This window comes from Bidens hawaiensis, unplaced genomic scaffold (assembly GCF_021521415.1).
Source record: "Bidens hawaiensis isolate Kalapana, Puna unplaced genomic scaffold, B.hawaiensis_p1.1 tig00066444_1, whole genome shotgun sequence".
NCBI classification, from domain to species: Eukaryota; Viridiplantae; Streptophyta; class Magnoliopsida; order Asterales; family Asteraceae; genus Bidens; species Bidens hawaiensis.
In genome coordinates this window covers 1-25,532 of record NW_027501826.1, presented here as the reverse complement: position 1 = coordinate 25,532, position 25,532 = coordinate 1, and positions in this window count along the sequence as shown.

Genomic DNA, 25,532 nt, shown 5'->3' with positions numbered 1-25,532 from the left:
CGGAGATCATGGGTCTGTATGCGGTATATCATCTGGGTATGCATATTTACTAAGTGGATTTATGGATATTAAAAAAGCTTAAAAAAGAGCAAACCCACAGTTTATCTGTCAAATCATAAGTCATTAAACATGATCACCACGTGCTTTAAAAGTACAAATACACTACTGACTTGATCATCCACGTTGTTAGTCTTATGGGGTCCCCGTGCTCGCGTCTTATTACCATTAAGAAAAGGACCACACGGGACATGTCATATGTAAGCCCTACAAATGAATTCGTGCATACTTACATATGGAGATGGACTTTGGGGTATTTCTTGATAATAGGGATATGTCATGTAGTGAGGACTATTTGCTAGATAGTTACTTCATTGCACCTTAATCATATTTAATGGCCATTTTGGTAGACTTTGATGCTTAATTTTAGGTTTGGTTCGATTAAAATATCCATGATTGTCTTAGCTGTTATATATGGGCTTAAAAACTATACAAATTATGGGAAATTTTGATCATCTAATCTCAAGGTTTAAGTCAAGTTGGGGTGGTCTAGTTTGGTAAAACCATAATGAAGCATGGTAAGGCGGATTCAGAGCTTTGAAAGTGTAGGTTCCATTTTAATCATATGAACTAATAAAACTGTCACACCTTATTTTTCCCGGTAAGTATTGAGGCATGGGTTTAAGTAGACAGCAATATCAGCAATCACGGTTTTTGTGTTCTCCATGCTTAATTAAAATAACCCAAAAGCATTTTGTAAAGATAATCTCTGATTCTAATTCCATTGCAAAGTTTTTTTCGGGACAAAAAAGGATATGTGTGGGGATGTGATGGTTGGGTAAAAGTTAGGTATTATAACATATTAATTAGTTATATTTAGTTAAATAAATGAATGAGCATTGGTACTTCAAGCATCTTTACGTATTTCAGGGCATTGGACGTTATGGAAGCTTAAGGAGTTGATTTACGAACTTGGAATGAATGCTTAGAAGTATGGGAATGGGATTGCACGCTTCCCGATGCAGAATAAAGAAAAGAAAAAGAATTAATCTGTCACTTTTTGTCCTTCGTGCGTCGCGAAGGAGTTAAGCTTCTGGTTCACGCTATGCGAACCAGCCCAATTCAGACCCCGATTAGTTTGTCCTTCACGCGACGTGAACCGCCTTAAATCGAAGAAAATTAACCCTAATTACTATATAAACATATCTATGCCCCCATTCGTCATACCATTAACCAGAGGCTGAAGAAGGACCCGAGATCGACTTTCTACCATCCCGAAGCTTCCGGTTCGGCTTTGATCACATGTTCTTCAAGATAAGTATTTTTAACGATATGTCGATGCTCAGCTAAAACATCCGTGTTCATTCTAGGCTAGGGTTTGTGTATTTTAGCTTATAACCAGATTCGTTGTGCCTCATGATTAAGAATTTGATTAATATTATTAATTTGATCTTGTTCAATTAGTGCTTGATTGTTTAAACAATTTTTGTTTTTGATTATTCATTAGTGCACCATTTGTTTGGTTGTATTTATCAACATTTAAGGTTAGGCTCTTGTTTCATTGAACTAATAATCATCGGCTAATGTTACTTAATTGGTTTTCATAAACATAAATTGATAATTTGGTAGATCGAGTTCAATTGTGTCAACAATCCGGTTAAGTTATCGTGGTCGAACAGAACATTTTCCCACCGATTTCCCGGTGTATGCTCGGTAGTTAAAATTTTGTGCCCATACCTTCTTCTCTATTGTGGACATGTTGGTAAACCGAATACCAAGCGACTTCACCATGTTTATTCAAGGTCTTCCAAACTAACCTTCCTATTCTTTGAACTTATATCACCCCCCCAATCTTTATTTATATGTGTGACCAAAATGGGAGAACGATTGGAATTCACCTGGGTTATTTCAATCACCGGTTCTTTAAAGGTTTCTTTGTCTTCAATCGGGTCTAAACAGTCAACTTCATACCCTAAAAGATTCTAACTCTCTCCCTCTACATCATCATCTTCAGCCATAACCAATTAGCTCGTTGGCTCCTCAATAATTGATTGAGTTGGTGATTCCAAAACCTCCTCGACTTCATGCCAACTTGTGAAGATATCCACATCTGTTTTGCCTGAGATTGCTCGATAACTGAACGGCCTCGCAAATCCTTTCCAATCTCTAGTAAATCATACTTCCAACTCAATAACTCCAAATGATATTCTCTTGAATGATGAGGTTGCACCAAGGATCGTTCACCATAGGACAGACACACGATTATTCGATATTTCACAAGATCTTCAGATAAATAAGCATTAAGTTTCTGCTTTGAGAACTGATAAGAGTTTCCCTGATAATAACTACCCAGACTATGGTACCCTTGGTTATACTGTTCTCGTTGATAATTACCATTATAACGCATGTTTTGGTTATAGTATTTGGTTTTCATGTATATCGGCTGAGAGTTTTCATGGTAGCAGTAATCATCCTCCTCTAGGTAACTTACAAACGTTGGTGTCTCGGGCCCATCACTATCATAGTTACTCGACTCATAATAACCATGATAATTAGGTGGAGGCGGTGAATAATCCTGGTAGTGCCTATTGCGACCCTGCTGGTTGAAGTTCCCTTGGTTATAACTATATCTATATGAGTCATAATAGCTTTGAGGGTTTGGTAAGGTGGTTCATGATATAAATGTGGATAGCCCGAATCATCATCCTCCACGACCCTATATCCTTCATGTGGATCATAAACCCAACTCTACATCATCTTGAGTTACCTGCACACATGAGACACACAAATACCTCGTGTAAAATCAAACGAATAAATATTTAAAAAAAAAAACTAAAACTAAATTACTAAACTAAACTAGCACTTTTCACGTTGATTCCCAAGAAACAGCATCATTTTGACGTAGGATGTCGTGGTCTAATAAAAAACAAGCATTTTAATAACTTAAATACCTATAAACTAATACAGGTAAGTAAGGTCTTCTCCACAGGGAATCAGTGGAAAGTGCAAGTTTGATTCATAACTTAAAAACTAATTAACTAGGCAGATAGACGATGTCAAGCAGTTTAAAAGGATGAATTAAATTACACGATAACTTTTAAAGCTGTTAACAATTATGAGAAAAGTAATTCACTCCAGGTTTAGTGATGTGTTGTAAAACACACGTATTTTCCGCACCTTTTATCTACGTAATATATTATATTTTATGTGTTTTAACTCGTTTTATATTGGTTTTACGTAAGTTTATTCATATTGTAGGTTATGGGTTACAAGGAAGAAGAAACTGAGCTTTTCGAGCATTCTACGAGCCTTTTACGCATACAAGTTCAAGACAAAGCTCAAGGCCCGGCCCGTATGCATCATGGAGGCCCAAATCTTACATTATAATATAATATATAAAAAATAAAAAAACCCTAGGCTGAGCAGGAAGCTGTGATCGCAGACCAGGCAGCAAGGAGGTAAGGAAAAAAGTTTTTTCGGCTTAGGTTTTGAAGGTTTTGTTGGCTAGAGAAGGGAGAAGACACAAGAACCAAGCCTCGGGATCATTCACCACTATTTTTTACAGCCGAGAGCAGCCCCAGAACATCTCATATCCTTACATCTTTTTCATTGTTCATACACTTTTAGTTTCTTGCTTAATTGTTGAATTGTTTTGCAATTACTTGAGAGATTGAATTGTTTATGATTAGAATTGATTGTTGGACGATTGTTAAGATTATTGGTATGAGTTTTATGGTGTTTTTATTGAGTATATGCTGCTGTCCAAATATGATCATAGGCTAATCTTGTTAGTTCTACCTAGGAATGATGATTATTGTTAGTGTTTGATAGGTTTTATGGATTGTTTGATTAATAGACCTTAATTGTTATTGTAAAGTTTGATTTAGACATGAAATAGGTTGTGTTTAAGGGCTAGAAATTTTGGTGATTCATTGCATAAACCCCGTGTGTCAATTGATTAGTTTTGTATTGATTGATCGGTGCATTGATTGATTCTAGACTTTGTGTTTAGGGTTTGTTTGCGGTAGGTACCACCGTAGGGTTTTGTTGCATGATTTATTGGATTAAGTACAGCGGTTAGACACCTTCTTTGATACCGAGAGGTGATAGGAAGTTAGGGTTGTCTCATTGCCTTTGCATGCTAGATTAAGGATTGCGCGAGAGCGAGTTTGTTTCTTGTCAGGTTTAGGTGTTTTGAGTGACTAGTTGATCTATTTTAGTTTAAGTTGAATTGTTCCTCTATCCTTGGTTGTGCAGTATTCATTACCATTAGGGTTGAGTGTTGGTGAGACCGAGAGGTGATCCTTCATTAGAACACGTTAGCGATTGTTTCACGGTTTGGTCGTTTTAGGCGATTTTGAGTAGTTTAGGCTTGTTGAGTGAGACCGAAAGGTAATCCAGTGAGCCCGAGCGATCCTTAGTCGTGTCATCTTTAGGGACCGGTGTCTTGAAGTCATTCAATCCATTAGCTTGTTAGGCCTGCAATTTGATTCAGACCTAGGTAGACGTTTTTCTCCATCCTAAGTTAACACAGTTAGTTTGTCGTTAAGTTTTCTATTTTTGGTAACTTTTGTCAGTCAGTCTAGTTAGTTCAGTTAAGTAAGTAAAAAATCAAAAATCAATATATTATTATTCTAAGGTAGGTCTCGTCTAGGGTTAATAATCGTTAGCGTCTTACGTGTCCACATGTTCGATACTCGGACTTCCTAGGTCTATACTACTTGTGATCGGTACACTTGCCGGTTGTGTGTGGTTTTAGGATTTTCGTTTTAATATTAAAGCTTAGTTGTGAGGGTCATTATTATAGGGTTATTAGACACACATCATTTAGGTAAGTGGTATTCAACTAATCACATATTCAATTAACTTGATTGCGCGGTAATTACTAGACCTATTAGTTTGATTGTAATGATAAACGATACCCTAACCGAATTGTTGACACAATTCAACTCGATCTACCCAATTACCATTTTATGTTATGAAAATCAATTAGGTTGCAATGACTAGCGAATATTGGTTCATTGACACAAGAGCGAACCCTAAATGTTGATGAATACAACCAGATAAGTGATGCAAGATTCAATAATCAACGGCACAAATTGTTTAAACAATTAATTGATAAACCAAACTAGATCAAGTAACAAAACTTAATCAAGTTCTTAATCATTAAGCATAACTAATCTGATCAAAAGTTAATATACACAAAACCCTAGCCTAGAGTGAACACAAGCATTTTAGCCTAACATCGGTATAACAATCAACTCGCTTATCTGATGAGCGGATGAGCTCATGCGATGACTTGATGAACCAGAAGCTTCGGGATGATTCAAAGTCGTCCTAGGGTATGTATCTCGCTACTGAAACAAGTGATAGGTCGAACGGGGGCTAAAAACTGATTATATATCGGCTAGGGTTTTTTTCCCCGTTTTTAAGTCGGTGCGCGTAGCGCGAAGCATTTTACCCCATCAGTTCGCGTCGCGCGAACCAAGATAACCTCATACTCAGATTTGTCTCATCGAGAAACCTGAAATTCATATATTATGGATCCCGTAACTCATTTTCTAGGCTAAGATATGCCCGTTTTACTAAATGACACTAGTCTGGTAACCTGTCTTGTTCAGTTTTCGCTTCGGCTTCAGGATTCTAATCCAAACCTTTCCCGAATCCTTCTTAACACTCAAAATATGTTTTCCTATGCTTCCATCTTCTTGAGGCTTGCTTAATCTTCATATGGATGGCTCTGAATTAGCTCGTTTAAGTAATTGTGTTTGATATATACAAACAATGAAAATACATGAAATAACACATATATACATATGATTTATACCCTACCATCACATCCCCACACTTATCCTTTTTCATCCCCAAAAATAATTTGCAATGAAATCAGAATCAGAACCTGTCTTTACAAAACACTTAGGTTATTTTACTTAATTACAGATAACACAAAAACTGCGATTGCCGATATTGTTGTCCACTTAAACCCAATCGCTGACAATTCAGACCTCTAATCATGCTTAAAATTTGAAGTTCAAGTTAACATTCAGTCTAAGGGTCTCACACCTAGAATCACAAATCCACCCAATTTGTTTCAGGCATGTCAAAGCAAAGAGAAAATATGAAGATTTTATTCTACCGGTGTAACCTAAAAACTTTTAACTATCAAAATTTAATCTTCAAAATGGACCAATATATGAATTAATTGAGCATCTTGCATTTTTACAATAATTTAGACCTCACCCACGGATGTTCTCACCGTAGTTGCTTGCACAGGTGAGAAGCATGTAAGCTGTTGGTCCTTATTCATGAACGTTCATTAATCCTCACCCAGAGGCCTATCAGTCAAGCCGCCAACTCGAAAAAAACACATAGGTTGTTGCATTTTTAATTATTATTTTGATCCTCATTCATAGATGTCATCTCCAAGTCACTATCCCGAAGGCAGACACATTAAATTATTGGATCTTTTTCAGTTATTTTTCATGCTCATTGCTTAATATGCCAATAAAATTAAATTTTAAGATTTACAAGGCTTTAACCTATACTGGTGCTTATTCATTACATTAGACATTTTAGTGTCTCTGTTTTCCTAAAATGAGAATTCACAAGACTTAATGATTTAAGTATAGGTATATTATTACATTCTCAGAAGTATTTCACTATCGTCTAGGCCTACCGACACATACCAAATTAAGTGTGTTCCCGTTTTTTATTATTTCATATGTATAATAATTTTGAAAAACAATCCCCAGTTTTTCTATCATTTTCCATTATTGTGCAAAAATCCTTAATTCAAGGGCATTTTAAACAATTTAATTTTTCCAATTTCACCCTCATCCCCACACTTGAGGCAAACATTCTACTTAATGTTTAAAATTTGGAGAGTCACACTCACAAATTTTAAAGGATGAATTAAGAGTGCTCTTACGTGTGTGCGACTCATTAAACAACACTTCACACTGTAGCCATCATCCGCAAGTCGTTTTATTTTGTTATGGATGTGTTGTCTTTTCATATATCATATCGACGGTCTAGTCTTACATCATATCTTACAATACTAATAAAAGAAAATGCTGAAGCTTAGATGTTAAGCCTACATTTCTCCTAATTTCTAATCTATCATCTTATTCATTCTAGCTATCCATTGGTCATGGGTCAAAATCATTTTGTCAAGCGGGTCATAACATAGTGTAGATTTTATAACATAGTGTCATTTTCATACCTGAAGTTTGACCAACTACGCAACTTTAGCATATTTTTTAAATTTCTTGTAAAGCCACAACCAATGTTTCCAAAACCATGCTATTTTAGTAATTTTGGTTAACTCATTTGTTTTTTTTTAAGTCTACATTAAATTAACTCATTTGTTTATTTTGAAATAAAGAACCTTTTTTTTTATTTTTATCATTTGATAAATTCAATGTAATACATGGGTTCAAAAGCTAGTAATATAATGTTTGTCCTTCACAAATATTGTAGTGGGTTCGTATTATTAGAATTTCAATGTAACCTAAACCTTTAGGCGTAAAATATTATAGAAAATAATGCAAGCTGGAGCATAACTTTTACTATTAGTATGACAAAATTTTATTCAATGCAGTACAAAAGATTTATGTAGTTTTCAACAATTATTTATATCTTAATAACTTACTTACCGAAATGTTAAAACTAAAATCGTAATAGTACATGTCTAACAAATCATGAATGGTAATCTTATAACATCATATTCTATGAATATTATTTTTAAACAACTTAGTTTTACTATAAGAAAGGCCTAACGATGTAGTTTGTTGCCCGTTTATTTATGTATCGATGTAAACATCATGGGCGGACCCACATTAAGTTTGTTGGGGTCCTAGAACTCTAATGTCTTTCAAAATTTTCTTAAAGACGATATGTTAAAATTTTCACGAATTCCATAAAAGTTAGTTAAGTTAGTTAGTAGATGGAACCTATACTTAAAAAAAATAGCTTTGGTCTGTTTGTAAATCCCTTAGTTTTCCTTTGATAGGTCACAGGTTTGATACTATCTAACTGTTAATTTTTTTTTGGGGGGGAATGAAACAAGCAGAAAACTGGAATAAGGTTTAGTCTTATTTTCTTATTTATTTATTTATTATTTTTTTTGAAGTATTGTTTGTTTACTACAAAAGACTAAATTGAAAGATTGACTATTTCGAATTGGTCTTTAACACAAACTCACGTCGTAACAACCTTTAGTGTGTCTCATGTTAAAAAAATATTAAGGTTATTCGAGCTATGATTTTACTTATGAAGAAAAAGATCTTATTTTGTGTGTTTTCTGAGTAATGATCATATTTTTCTTATTATATTGATTTTTATTATGCTCCTCGTCCCGCTCTGGATTGAACCGAACTGAGACCAACCCAAAAAATCTGAAAAGCGAAAAAGTGGGACCCCATTAGTTAAAAATCCTAAGCACGTACCGGTAAACATTTGTTTTTAAATATGGAAAACATAGACATTATAGAGTTAAATTATTTTATTCATTTACCTATCTCAGTAACACAATAAACCTAGTAAGAATATTTGTTTTTCAGAAAATAAGAAGTTCTTTAAAATAGAAATGCTAGTATTAAAGAAAAGCACAAAAACCTACGAAGTTACATGCCATTCAATCAATCACGTTCGTTATTTCCTGAAACAAGCTTGTGTGGAAGTTTGTTGTAGTAGTGTATTATACACTATAATTTTGTTGTATCTATTTAAGAGAGAACAAGGGTTACATTTGAATGATACTTAAAACTAACTTTTAACAGTACTGAAAAATAGATCTATGAATATAAAATAGGGATGATTAATATATAATACGCTTGTCAGACTTAATATTTATAAATCAAATGGTGTTTATGAATTTACTAATTAAAAAGTAAAAAAAAAATGTTTTTATCAATAATCCTTCAAGGTAGGTTCAACCTTCTCTAAAATAAATTTTTGGTAAGAAATAACATAATATGATCATCCACTTTTTATACGGTCTAAAATATATATATGGATCGAAAGTTATAATGTGATACTAAAAATTTTCATCTACATAGAAACCAAACAACACAAATGGCATCTAATTTCTGATTTTTTAATTACAATACGTGGAATCTGATTTCTAGTGCCAGCTATACACACATCATTGAACATTTAATCTCACGTCATTTTAAATAGCCATCCAGATAAAGATCGGACGACCATTTTAACAAATTTTCAAAGTTCGACCGTTTATAGTTAGAACGGTCATCCAAATAGAGGTCGAAGGACCGTCTGAATGTTTTATAAAGAAATTTCAAATATACATTAGTAAGCCGTGATTCGATAAATAAAAACAAAAATTATGAGAGATGAATTATCTATTCACTCCACTTGTAAATATGAAATCACCACTATCATCATCGCTTTCAGTCACCACCCCTTCCCTCACAGTTGATATCATGAACCTCACAGTTGATATCATGAACCATTAAGAAACCTGAATGAAAAGTTTGAGGTTTATTTATAAAGAAATTTCATAAATAACATTGTCAGTGATTCGTTATATAACCCACATGACACTTAAAGAACAATATTTTCAATGCAGTACAATTGTTTTATACTATAAAATTCAACTCAATAGATCTCTCAAACAATTCACAATCTATGTTATCCAATATCCACTAAAATGAGGGTAAAGTTAGAACAGAAAGGGAGAAAAAATAAGAAGTGTAAGAAGAATTTATGACCATACAAGAAACCACTTAAAAATAAATTAAAAAAATTAATAAAGGAATCATAACTCAAAATATAAATAAAAAACAAAGAAGGTTAAAAAAAACTAAAATGTTTCCTTCATCAAAAAAAAACTGACGAAAAGACATAATGCATAGATCAAAGGCACAATGACGATTATGAACAAAAGACACAATTAATTAAAAAAAAAGACACCATAGATCACAAAATATAACACAATGTTGAGTAATAAAACATAATATCAAGAAAAAAAAAAGACACAATTGATGATAAAAATAAACATAAAACACAATGATGTTTCTCACTCAACATTGTGTGTTTTTTTTAGAACGAGAAAAACGATTGAAACATTTTTGTGTTTTTACTTTTTTCGTTTTTTTATTAAATTTTAAGTTATGATTTTTTTATCAATTTTTCATTATTATTTTTGAGTGTTTTTTTTTTCAACAAATTTTTCTCATCCTTCTCATTTTTTTCCATTTATAAAATAACTTTACCCCTAAAATGATTGAGAACCATCTTTATTTATTTACCAATTTTTTCCATTTATAAAATAACTTTACCCCTAAAATGATTGAGAACCATCTTTATTTATTTACCAATTATTTATATGGATGTTGGATGATTGATGGTACAAAACTACCTTCACAAATAACAAACCCTACACACAAAGAGCATGATAATTATTTATATGTATATAATTAAAATGAAGGGGACTCAAAATTCCTAAATTAGGGTATTAATATGTATTATACTGATGGGAAAATTTCATTAAAAAAATTTACAAATTTTGCTTTCTATTTTTTTTTCTATAAAGGTCTCTTAATATGTTTTTACACATAAAATTTACATGCTAATTTTAAATACACTAATAAAAAATATTTAACTTAAACAACTAATCACAATTTTTATATGACTCAAAAAGGTTATCATAAAATTACAAATGAAATGATGCAAGTAATTTTCACAATATTGAGTTTTTTTATTGGATTTAACGTTTGGTGTGAACACCATGAATCATATTTGTTAGAAAATGGAAATTGTCATAAATATGTAAACGAACAAAACGAACATGAATGAGGGTATGTTCGTGTTCGTTCATTTAACCTTAACCAAACACACACGCTAACACGTAATCAAACAAATTTTGTTGCTCATGTTCATCCATTTAGAGAATGGACATGTTCATATTGTTCATGTTCATTCATGTAAAATTTCAAACGTTTAGTTTACGAACGTAAACATACACAAACGAACATATACTGACAAATTTAAATGAACATTATTGAACAAACACAAAAGAACGTAATTGACCAATCATAAACGAACAAAAGTAAGAATCATTGAACACAAATGAGCAAGTCTAATACATTACAATTCATCCAAACATATATATTTATGTTTACACACACACACACGCATATATATACACACACACACACTAGCTTTTAGCATACGTATTACGGGTTTTTTTACATTTGTCGTATATAATATTGTGAATGTATTTTTTTTGGATTTTAATTTAATTTATTGTAAGAAAGTATGTATGTATGTATGTATGTACGTATATGCAATGTATATACTGAAAACCTACCATTATTAGCAACAAAAAGTAAACGTTCAACCAAACAATTGTTTTTTCTCTTAAAAACAGAGCAAACACAACCATCAGAAACATTAGAAAAGAAACGGTTTTAAGTTTATGATTATTTAAAGCAAAAATGTTAGCTTCATCCTCAGTACAGTCCTCAATTATTACTTAATCTGCACGTGAAGTAGAAGCATTAGTATCATCCACTCCTTTAAACATCGGCTCAATAGGCTTGATTAAGCCCGTTTCTACAATGAAATTTTCAACCCTTTTTCCATACTTTAGTTGAGATTCCCTCTATTCTTCCTCTATCAAATTCAATCCCTTCACCCTTTTTATCTTTCCGTTTTAATTAGGTCACAATCATGTTTTCAACTACCTTACTAGAAACATCAAATTTCTTAAAGTTAAAATCTGAATTTTCAAATTTGAATTTTAACATGTCTAGTTCGGCAGTAAGTTTAGCAATTTTGGCATTGGCATCTAGATAAACACAACATGTTTCACTTAGGTCATTTATAAGTTTATCTATATCTTTTAACTGAGCATTTATCTTTTCTTTATAGATCTTTTCATTCTTTTTAAGTGTATTACTTTCACGTTCGATATCTTTCATTTCCCTAACCAAATTGCTATTGTGAATTCTGTAAAGTCCTACTTTATCAACACAAGAAAGAATGCAGAGCTTAGAACTTACCACTTTAGGGCTAGGAGTGGTAGAGACTATAAAGGCAGACTAAAGATCCTTTACCATGTCTTTGTTTATTAACTACTTGAATTTCTCCTTAAGCTTAATCATGCTCATACCTCGTATCTCTATCTTCCATGAGTCACTAACAAATTTATCCAAACCCTCCTATGCTAACCATGAATTAAAGAATTTAAACATAACTGCACCATAATTCACCTCCTTTTGTTTTAATAAAATCGGTCTGTGATCTGATAACCTAGAACAAAGCACTATTTCTTTAAAGAACGGGACTAAACCCAACAACTCATCTGATATCAAAAACCAGTTAAGTTTACTAAATTCCTTTCTCACGAAGTCAACTCTTGTAAAGTTGAACCCCCCCCCCCCCATCCAAACCGTAAATCCACCACCCCTACCTGGTTAATAATTTATTAAAACTCATTGCTTTCCATTGATAAAACAACGAGCCCAATATTTCGTCCAGTGATCGAACTGAATTAAAGTCACCATATAGACATTAGACACTATAAACCCTCACTATGAGATTTTTACTTCATAAACAGATTTTATTATTTCAAATTCGCAACCACAAAGCTGCTTAAAAGTATCATCAAGTGTGGAAAAAGAATGAGATAAGAGATAAATCAATGTTAATAACTAAACCTATTTTTCAGTTTTAACCCAACATTTTTTTTACCATCTACCGTCTAAATGGGTAGGGTTCTCTTATATGAACTTTGTATACATCATCAAACTTTTCTAGTTTTAGTTTGAAGATATCACCATTATCTTCTCTATGGTAAAGATTACCAACAACTTTTCACTTAACTAAAGATATCACATCTACCATTTTAACATGGTAAAGAATGTAAGGAACTTCTCTATGATAGAAAAATCATGATTTGAAAAATGAATATTTTGAATAATGTAAAATACCAAATTAATTTATAAGTATTGTACTCAAGTGTAGTAGTTTTTTTCTAAAAAGGAACCTTTTTTCATTAAAGTAAACGAAAGAAATTATTAGGTTTTCTGTCAAATGGTGACCAAGATGATAGATATCTAATGGTGCATGCTTTATTCTACGTCAACAACAAATCTATATAACCTATATCTACACTATACAATATTATAACATCTATATTATGGATCATAGACATCTTAAAACTTAAGAGTTACAAATTTTAATAAGACCGTCTAAGAGAAGTTACATACCTCTATAGAGCCGAAATAAAAAGACATGTAAATCCTAATGATTAACGAAATATATAAACTAATTTTTTAACTACATTATCCATATCCATTATTGTGCACAAATAATTTCGTTAATCATTAGGATTTACTTTGAACCCTTTTATAGTTTTATAGTTCATGGATATAAAATATTCCAATACTAACAGCAGCTAATACTTAGTAATACCTTTTAATCTAATACCATTTTATTTTTCAGTCTTTAACAGATATCACAATCATACAACCAATACACAGAAATTCAAAAAGCATATCGTATGACTAGGTCGATAAATAGTGACCCCACATCATTTGGTGTGATGGTAAAAATGGTTTTGTTTTAAAATGATGGTCAGATGTTCGATCCTCACTATAGATGGTTTGCAAATTATATATTAAAAGGAATATTGGTTTTAAATAATCTTAACCATGGCCTATTGGTAAATATCAGTCCCAACTTTACACTTGCTTGCTGATCGTCCCAATTATTGATGTATTTGTTTTTAACGGGCCGCGACTAACGAATGTTAACTCCGTTAGTGATTTGCTGACGTAGACCTTCTTCTTCGGCCGCATCACGCTGGAAACTTGCCGGAAACCTGCAACTTGCCTCCGTTCTCCCTAATATCGTCACACCGTCTCCCTCCCTCTTCAAAAGACACCGGAAAGTAGAAAATAAAGTATATTTCATCTTCTTTCATGGCCAATCCCTATATACCAAACCCGATTTTATTTTCAAAAATTTGAAATCAATGTTACACGATTCACAAAATAAGCACAGGGCTTTTGTTAAGAGGATAAAAACGAGTCGAATGATGTGTCAATTACTTTGAATGGTGCACGATTGACGAGGGCGAACTTCGCCAGAGACAACAACGGCGGCACGTCGTTTAGGTTTCGAATGAGGGGAAAGATAGAGAGAGATGGTGTAACGATATAGGTAGAATGGAGGCGAGTTGCAGGTTTCCGGCATGATGCAGCCGGAGAAGAAGGTCCACGTCAGCAAATCACTAACGGAGTTAACATCCGTTAGTCGCGGCCCGTTAAAAACAAATACATCAATAGTTGAGACGGTCAGCAGACAAGTGTAAAGTTAGTACTGATATTTACCAATAGGCCATAGTTAGAATTATTTAAAACCAATATTCCAAATTTAAAAAAGAAAAAAGATAGGCTGATACAGCGAGGCGCATTGGCCTTTGGTCTATGGAGTTTCTAGAATTCAATCGGCGACGCGTCATATGTTAATTGTTTAATATTTATTATTATATTTCTTAAATTTAGTTTAGGCGCAACACCTTAATGGATTATGAATAAAAAAAGTATTGGGTCTAGTATATAATAAAGAGATAAAGATCCATACCTATTTTATAATATATATATATGGTAAGGATCTTAAGAGAACCCTTGGCAAATTGAGAACTTTGAGAACCATTTTAGACCACTAAAAAAATCTCTAAAAAAATTTAAAAAAAATTATAAAAGTAAAAAAACAAAAATTCTTATATTTCATTCCGGTTTCATTGAAAAAAACGAATTTTTTTTATTCGTATTATACCTATACACATATGTATACTTTCATTTAATCTCTAGTTTACGTAATGTATACATATGTACATTATCATTACCTTAAATTTACATATGTGTATAAAAAACACATGTGTACATATATATATATATGTGTGTATATATATATATATATATATATTATACATATATGTATAATTTAGCTAAATCAAGAAATTTTTTTTTCAGTTTTTTTAGAAACCTGGATGATAAATAAGAACTTTGTTTTTTTTATTTTTGTGTTTTTTATTTGTTTTATGATTTTTTTTATTTTTGAGTTTTTTGTGGTCCAAAATGGTTCTCATAGTTCTCAATTCACAAAAAGTTCATACATGATTGTGATCCAATATATATATATATATATATATATATATATATATATATATATATATATATATATATATAGGGTAAGGCTAAAATAAAAACTCACTTGAGTTGTGAAAACTCTAAAAACACATTCTCAACCACATGTTTTTAATTAAAGTTTAAATCTTGTGGTCCAAAATTAAAGTGAATAAAAAATGTAAATATAAATATAACTTTTTCTCACTCCTGATGTAACATTTCGGATTTTTCAAAACCATATTCGTTTACGTTTAAACCCGACCAGGAATATTTTGGGATCTTTATTATAAATTAAAAATCAAATATTTATAAGACTATAAGTTTCTAATATTCACTTTAGGCCCTTCATACTTTAAATGATGTTCAATTCTCAATTTATGCATAAAAGATTCATTATTTATCTAATTCTCAAACCACAAGGACCAAAACCGTCAAATTATGAAACTCCACCCTTAGGAGGCCGAAGCACCACGTGATGGGAGGCATCTAGCCCACAACGCGGCGCTATGGATGACCTGCACAAAATTCTTGTTCGATTTCCTTTCCTAGTTCGTTTTTGGCATGAAAATTGCTTATTTTAGGCATATATCGAGTGAATTAAGGTCCAAGAAAAGGATTAAAACTAAAATACAAGTCCATATTCATTAATTACTGACCATGCATGAAATCTACAACTTATTTCATTGATTTAGTCATTAAATACATATTTGATTTCATAAACGAGTGAATTTACTAAATATGGTTTGTTTTAGTGTTTTCTATATAAACAATCCTCATAATCTCTGCCACAAACTTCCTCATACCCTAATATACTAATCTCATCCATCACCTACCTCTGCTATGCTTCATCTTCTTCGGTTTTTGCTTATTTGTTGAAGATACAAGTTCGTTCGTTTGACTTTGCTTATAATTGGACCTTTGACTCATCGTATCTGTTGATTCTTTCGCTTTCCGGGTAAGTTGTAAACAAAGGAATCGTTCATATATATCTCCTAGTCAATAACCTTCAATCAATTTCGGTAGTTGAAGGGTGTTGACTGGTCAAATCGTTTAAAACTCGTTAATGGGCAAAATAGTCAACTAGTTTGACTTAACGTTTTCTCATACTTCTGGTCGGATTCAACGTTCGGTCCAGAAGACTTTTATTCTAATAACGAAATTTAAGGCTACTGAACAAAACTCGACTTCCGACTCATTGTTCGGATTCTGGTCAGTACCAGCTCGCTTAAATCTTAAACATAACATAACTTGAGTTCTAAACGTTCGCTTGGGTTGATTCCAGCGGAAACGAGTTCCTTTTTACTTATATTATCATATCCTAAAGATTCAGATTCTGATTGTTTATAGCATTTGACGTGTAGTGGACGACTCGCTTATTCGTTAGCTCGCTTATTCATATTTATAAATGTTATTCATTAATCTAATGTGAGTTTATCATCCCCATATTTTACCAACTTTTCTAAATGTTTTGGGGACATATGCGTATCTATCCGTATTTTATACTATATATAAGTCAAATAATAGCATATGTGTAATTGTGTGTGATTCAATCAAATATACTTGTTATGTGTTTACTTGCTTATGTGTATATTCAATCATTGTCGGAGAGGTCCATCGTATTCCCATGTATTGGGTGCTCATGCTATTGACCAACGCCCGATTTGCTTCGCCACGGTCTTATTATTATTTACTCATGGTTGATTTACCGGCGCCCGATTCGCTTGGCAATGGTTTAATCGACAACTTATTTGCTCATGGTTTGATTCATTTACTGCATTTATTATGTTATGTTTATTTTTATATTGACATGCAAAACTGGTGATATTCTCACTCAACTTTATGTTGACAAACTCTGTTTTTTATGCATATGCAGGTTGCTTGAATTGAAGTATGGATATTTAGTCAAGACCATAGGTTATAATGAAGAAAATCGTTAAATCATGTTTATAATCATTTTTTTTAGTTGTTTTGTAATGTTTGTAAACTTGTGAGTATATTTGAAATAAAATAATTAATTAGATATTGTCACTTTTATATTATGATAGTATCTTCGAGCTGTGAGCAATCGGATCACGCCCCGGCATTTCCGCCTTAGGTTGGGGCGTGACACCTAAAAACATATATAGAAATTAGTAAAAATATGTTAAAAAATAGCAAAACAATTTTTTTAAGTTTTCGATGTTTTGTATTAAATGTTACAGCATATATTACGTGTGTAAAAAAACAAAAAAAAAACGATGTTACATAGGGTTTTCACGAGTTTTCACAACTTAAGTGGGTTTTCATTATATATATATATGTCACACCCCGTTAAGCGGTTTGTGGTAGCGTAAAACGGTAATGTAATAGATAAAACTGGTATTAAATACATTGTTAATAAAGAAACATTACTAACTAATTTGAAATAGATTACATTGTTCTGACCTCTTTTACAAACTAGGTGTCACAATCAAAACCAGTCCGTCTACTGCTTCACTTTTAACTTGAATGCTTGTAACAGATTACATAGCATCTATCACAACTCAAACAGATAGCACATAAGCACTTTACTCCATATTTCTGAATACCATAAAAGCACGTTAAAATAGGTCAACTACAAATAGTTGGTGAGTTTCATAAGTTTTAACGAAATTAGTTATGCGTACCACACAGTCATAGCTTGTAGGTACGTGCGTATGTAAGAAATTGTAATTACGTTTATATATGTGTATCTGTATCTTTGTATGCACATATATATGTGTATAAGTTTAAAGTAAAATTTGAAATTACGATAAAATCGTGATTGTTCATTCGTAATATGTGCCTTCGTTTTCCGCGTAACATCAACCATTGTGGCTCCCCCTTCCGCCCACAACGGTTTCCCGTAAATTCAACCACTATGGCCGCCTTCCACCCACAATAGTTCCACGTAAAATTAAACATTACACAGTATATACACGAATAATTAGTTTTTCTACACACAATATTTCCTACACCTATTCACATAATGCGTATACATATATATATACACAAATGTAGTATTTATCATGTATCACCAATCACTGTGGCCCCCTTTCCGCCCACAACATTTACAATCACAATATTTTCTTGACAATCATATCATAATCAAGTTAGTTTGTTTAATAAGTTGCAGCAGAACTTGGCTCATAGGTCATACTCAACTTTGGTTTATAAGTTGCAGCAGAACTTGACTCATAGACCATACTCAACTTTCTTTTATAAGTTGCAGCAGGATTTGGCTCATAGGCCATACTCAACTTTAGTTTATAAGTTGTAGAAAAACTTGGCTCATAGGCTATACTCAACTTTAGTTTATAAGTAGCAGCTGAACTTAGCTCATAGGCCATACTCAACTTTAGTTTATAAGTTGTAGTAGAACTTGGCTCATAGGCCATCCTTAATTTTATTTTATAAGTTGCAGCAGAACTTGGCTCATAGGCCATACTCAACTTTAGTTTATTACTATTGTGGCTCTCCTTCCGCCCACTATAGTCCCATGATCATCACAGACCACGTTATCCCCATGGCCATTATAGACCACGTTATTTCCCCAACCAGTTGTGTTTAGCATTATATAGCGTATTTGTATAAACAGGTTGTCAGGTGTGATTTCATTATGTTTTGGCATTCGTAGTATTTCCATTTAATATATCAGTCACGATAATAATCACCTTTCATCAGCACATAGTTTATCATTATGTTTGGAGGGACTTTTCATATATGAATGTTCAGGTATTTTACGTTCTGAACCATTTTCAGATAGATAATGCATATAGTTAGTCTGGGTGTGGCAGTAACACCTAGAAAGTGTCGGTAGGTTTAGATTGTGATATTGTTCAATGTCTGATGTTTAAAATCGAATTTCGCTCAGTTTTCTCGTTTCACCAGCTGGGCCAAGTTGCTCGTTTATGCGTTTGAAAAACAGTTATGGAGAAGTAAACTTAGGTAAACATGTTGATTGATAAAATGATTAAGTGATAAAGAAAGATCACGTATTAGGGGTCTGGATTCGTTACGGGGCTCGTTTCCGTTTATTCAGTTTGATTTGGAGACAAACGCGCACAATTTATCCAAATTGTCCGGATTTCTCACAAAAAGTTCGTTTTTACATAATTAATCCGAAAATATGCTTTTGATCACTCTTGATGTTCTGATATTCTAACAAGTTCGTTAATCACGAACTGGCCGGTTTTTTCAGAATTAAACTTGTTTAATCTTCAAATTAGCATAATTAATTATCCGTTAATCATTAGATCATGAAAATTTAGTCACTTATCAATTAAAATATGTAAATTTTTATAAAATTATTTCTGGAATTATTTACTGATTTATAAATTTATAAAAAATCATTTTATATGCTACATTTAGTCCCAAAATCATCCGTTTATACGAAATGATTTCCAAAAAATCCAAAAAATTTCCTAAGTGACCAAAACACATCCCAGAATAACCTGTAGCAATTCTAGAATCTAACAATCTTGCCAAATTTCATTTTCGAGCCAAAAACGGCTATGAAAATCCAAATAAACGCAAATACACTAAACATACCTAGGTTTTTCCATATGACCCCAAATTTCATATGTAATCATAATATTTCAAAACTGAGTTCTCCAAAAAAGTTTATAATTTTTCAAGCGTTTTAACTATTTTTCCAAAATAAACGCCCTAATTCGGTAATAAATTCGCCAAATATTCTCGGATGGTCGAAAACTTACCAAATTTGAACAGGGACTCAATGATATGGTCCCTGATGTCCTTGAAAGATTTTGTATCCTAAAACTATGCACATCACAATCGAATCCTAAACAGCCCGTAATCAAGTAAATCGGTATTACCTTTGCCGTTTTGGTTCGTTTTCGCTTTCTTAATCAAGTTTCCCCTTGTGCTTCTATGTAAGCTAGGTACATGTCCTATATCACAAAACAAGCATGTATCATCAACCAAACAGCCTCGAAACTTAGGGTTTCGGTAAGGGCTTTAAACTGAACTTTTGAACCGTAAAAACGTCGTTTAAACCCTATAATCCATGTTTATGGCCAAAAAAATTGTCAATTCAGATTCTTAACCATGTTTATGATCAAAACATGTTTTCAGCCATTTTTAAGATTTTTTCATTGTTAGGAATGATTTTTGGTAATCAAACTATGTTTATATGAGATTTAACAAGTTTAAACATGCTTAAAAATGATCAAATAACTAACTTACCTTAGAGTTTTTGTTATGTAAGTAAAGGAGCAGGTGTTTTCTCTAGAATTTAGAAGATAACCATGTTAAAATCTCTCAAATGTTGAAGTAATATAATATAGGAAACTTAGGGGGGAATTTTACCCCTTGCGGCCCGCCGGCCGCAAATAGAAAAAAAGGGGCCCATGACCACTTTTGTTCAAAATGCCTCATTTTGCGTGCCTGGAAGTGAAAAGCCAGTTCTAAATTTATTTTGGGTTCGGTTTTTGGCACGAAAAATTTATCGGGTACGACAAGCAGCGTGAAAACGTGTGTTTTTCGGCTATTTTTATGTAAATTTATAAAAACATACTATACATTTGTAAAAATCGAAAATATTTTCACGGATCGGTTAAAACATCCCCAAAAAGTGTTTGGTAGATATTTTTCGGCTTAACGGATGATACAATGCCTGTTTCGGAACTATCTTTTGCGTTAAAATCCATAGCGGGTAGTTAAACGAGCATGTTTTCGTTCAACTAGTTTGCTATCATAATAAGGCCTTAATATCAATATGTTGGCCTATAATAGACATATATCACTTATAGATGGCCTCCTGAGATATCTGGGTCATAACCAGACCCGTTCGGTTAATCGTTTGTTCGTTAAGCAATAAGTGGTTAATCGCTTATTCAATAAACGAATACTATGGTGTACTCGGGTTTGCCACGAATGTCACATTCCCCCCCCCCCCCCCCAGTTAAGAAATTTCGTCCCCAAAATAAATATACCAATTAAGCCCCTTTAGGGAAAAAAATTATAATTATTTGTTTCCGAATTCATTCTTCTGTTTCTGAACACGTTGATTCCCCGTTGTGGATTCTACCAAACTTTAATCAATGAAATTTTGTTATGTCGTAACTGTTTGATTTTCTCCATTCAACATTTTCATGGTTTCCTTTATAGAGTTTAGTTGTATACAAATTTTCAGGTGGTACTATATCCGTCCTGTCAATAAGGTACTCGTTCTGATTCGATATGCATAAAATATAGGGAATGGGATAATTTTGTTTAATACGTTACGGGGTTAACCTTTGTGGCAATTTTGTATGGTTCCATGTATTTTCAAGTTAACTCGTCGATTTCATTAACTCAACAATCAACTTTCAAAAATTGATAACTTCTCACGTATATTGGCATAGTCCTTTTGTTAGTCTCAGGCGGCTTTCAATTTGTTTTTAATATTACGAGCTTTATTTGTGGTTTCCGATATCGATTCGGATTTTGTATTTTGGGGTTGCCAATTTTCAAATGAATAAGGTGGCGAGTTACATTCGCCTCCCTCTTGGAGATGTTGAAGGCCCTCGCCCTGGCCTTCGGCTTCTCTTCCACTTTCCCCCCGAGGAAGTCCTCTGACCGACCTACTCTTACATTCCCCCTTGTGCGGTCTCCCGCACTTCTTGCAATTTCCAACCCCCGCATCACTCTTAAATTCTGAAGGCTCAGTCTGTACTCTCTTCTCGGACGAATTAAAATTGTTTTCCCCGGGCCGCTTACCATACGAATTTGAGTTCCATGCCTTCCTCGTCTCGGCCAGCAGTAACTTCTCCCTCTGATCATACAATGTACCTGCTAGGGTAACCATCGAGTAAAACGAGCTCATGTCGGTGGTCACCACACCCCTATGAACATCCACCGGAAGACCTTTCACATACTTCTTAATCCTCTTAGCTTCAGGAGTAACCAGATCGGGACATAATCGAGCCATCTTATTAAAGTTCGTGGTATACTCCCGATGCGTCATACTACTCTCCTCCAAGGTCAAGAATTCCTGTTCAATCTTAACCAATTCATGCGGAGGAGAAAACTGATCAAGAACCAATTTCTTCAACTCATCCCATGTCATCCTCCTAATCGAACGATCACCCAGAGCCTGCACCAAGTTATCCAACCAACACAGTGCCTCGGAACGAAAAGAGGCAGTAGCATAACTCACCATGTCATCCCCCTTACATTTACTAACCCTCAGAACGGCCTCCATCTCCCTCACCCACTGGTGTGCTGCCAACGCATCCTTGGTACCATCGAAAGAAGGGGGTTCACAGTTCTTAAAGTCACCATATGAGAAACCCCGAGTAGATACACTAAAGGTTCGCACTTCGTCTTCATCCCCACTCGGCACATATACCTCCTCCTCCTCGACCTGCGTCTCCTTACCATTCTCTCCTTACCCGAACTCTTACCGACCAACGACTCCTCCACGGCCCTAACGTCTTCAGCAATGATTTCGGGAATGGCGCTATGGAGCACCTGGAAAACCTTGTCCGCAATAGCCGCGCCCATAGCAGGATCTAAGGCGGGGTTATCCCCCTCCTCATGAATCGGGGTTTCCTGCTGGGGAATAGGAATCTCATTCTCAACTTCGGCACGTGGCTTACGACCACGCCTACGAACACTAGGACCACCTCTCTTAGCTGCTCGAGTATTACCATAAATTATCCCTACAAAGACAGAATTTTAATACGGTCAAGTACAAGTGGAATTTAGAACATGTAAGGTAAGGGTAAACTGCTAATGACGTTGATCAGGTGTAATTAGTCGTTTACTTTACCCGCCCGTCCTAATCACCCCCTGCCCCTAACCCTATTAGCCTTCTATCCAACACTTAAACAATCAATCACATACTAGAAACTTTAAAATTTAAAGGAATGACTAACAATTAAAGTTACCTCTTGGCGTGCAGCTACTTGCGGTGGGCATACTAGTCTTTTCCCTTACAGTTCGAGTCCAAGCATTCGGGGATGCTCGGATCCCTCGAACCATCGCTCTGATACCAACTTGTAAGACCCCCGAATCCCGGGAGTCCTATAGTTGGTACTCATCCATAATACTTATAAAAATACTTAAACTTGAAATCAGTTTATTTCATTAAAACAACCAATTCAAAGTATAACTCAGCGGGAAACCATAATTAATAAAATAAGTTCCCAAAACCCGGTAATTATGCCCAAAACCATTTTAAATGTATTTGATAAAACTTAAAAAAAAAAAGAAATGTTTAATATTTAAATCTTCCATCCACGTATGCCCTTCACCGTCCAAGTAACTTCATGCACGTCCAAGCGGTAAGGCATCCTCCTCCTAACCTGAAACTCACACTAATATGCACACAAAGTCAGCTTGAGTTGAGTGAGTTCAAGTTTTAATAAATAACATCAGTAATAATAATCATAACAGTCATTCCAAGGATTTTAACAAAATAAAAGGGATACATCAGTTAGCCAATCATCCTCAACAAATAATCATCTTTATATATATACATATACATATATATATATAAAAACATCTTTATAAGTACATCCTTATATATATATATATAAACATCCAAATAATAACATCAGGGTCGAGCACACGTACAACCCAAACACGTAACATCTCATCAAAAAGTAGGCATACGTAACATCCGAAGTCGATAATGACTACTAAACATTGCCCATACAATAATACATACAAACATACGATAATATCATCTCAAGGCCTACCCTATACAAGTAAGCCAATATAAAACAGTTTAAACGTTTCATCAAGCAAAATTTCTTAGGTGTGCATGCTAGCCCAAAAACATAAAAAGAGTAAATAGGGGCATCATGAACTCACCTGACACAAGACACGTATTCACAACTAGCTAGAGAATCCCTAAGTAATCCCAAAACTCAAACACCTGCCGATTTACATACAAACATTACTAACGACATCGAAAGGACTCGTTTATCCTACAAGATGTCCTAACATGGTTCGAGTTATCTAAATCCTTGACCTCATCAAACTCAATCATAACAGCCCCCCAGGGCCTTACATTCACCAACACAACCCTTAGATATTCCCGGTAATAAAGAATTCCCAATTTACCCCAAGAAGCACTAGGTGACACTAACACGCGCGTTTAAGAGTCGTTTAGGCCATTAACATCCAACCCAGCCCCGTGTGGACCCAATGATAAAATCACAGCCAACAAGTCCACACGACGCTACACGAGTTAAATGGGTTGGTAACTCGCAAGTACAACGCACCAACTATTCAATAAACGCACTTGCGCGTTGTACCGACCCGTTTGAGTAACCGATAACCAATTCAGCCCCATAACTTATAAAAATGATTTTTCAATAGCCCGTACATCAAACCAAGTTCCCCCGAGATGAATTGGTAGTTAATAACTTCAACCCTCGCGTTAAACGCATCAAACTACAATATTCTAGTCAACCAAACACTAACAATCAAACTACAACTAGTTGACCAATCTAACGAACACCAATGAACATGATTTTTAAGTATGATATACTAGAAATACCTAGGAGGATTTTGGTGCAAAAGCCTCAACCAAAACAATCTCGAAAAGGCTAGAATTGACAGCCACTCGGTAAGCCTACAACACGCAATTTAACGATCAATACGCGTGTTATAAAGATCAATTAAGGTGTGAAAGACTTGGGGACCGTAGAACTAACCTTCAATTGATGTTTTATGCTCACACCTTGGCTGGAAAGAAGAAAATATCGGGGGGGGGGGGGCAGATTAGGGTTTGTTTATGTTATAAACATTTTTCACATCTAGCCCCTCAAATTTTAAAGAATTAACATTTTGGTTGAAAAGTTAAATGTTTTAACGTACCGGGATGACGAGAAGGTTTCCGAGAAATGTCGGTTAAATCTCGAGAAAATTAACGGGCGTTACAAGTCCACCACCCTTACAATGGGATTCGTCCCCGAATCCCGATGCGACCGGAACAACTGCGGATAGAGTTTCCTCATCTCGTCTTCGGACTCCCAAGTAGCCTCGGAACCCCTGCGGTGCCTCCATTACACCTTCACTTGACTAACCACTTTATTTCTCAAACGCCTTTCCTGACGGTCAAGAATAGCGATAGTCTCTTCAACGTAGTTCAGCTTACTATCAAGCTCAATATCATCAAGAGGCACATGGGCCTCCTCATCAGCTAAACATTTCCTCAAATGGGACACGTGGAAAGTAGGATGAATCCCCGCAAGCTCATCGAGCAATTCCAGTCAATACGTTACCTCACCAACACGGGACAATATACGAAACGGACCAATGAACCTCGGACTAAGCTTCCCCTTCATACGAAAGCGAATAACACCCTTCCAAGGAGAAAATTTCAACATAACCCGATCTCCAGCCTGAAAGACAATAGGT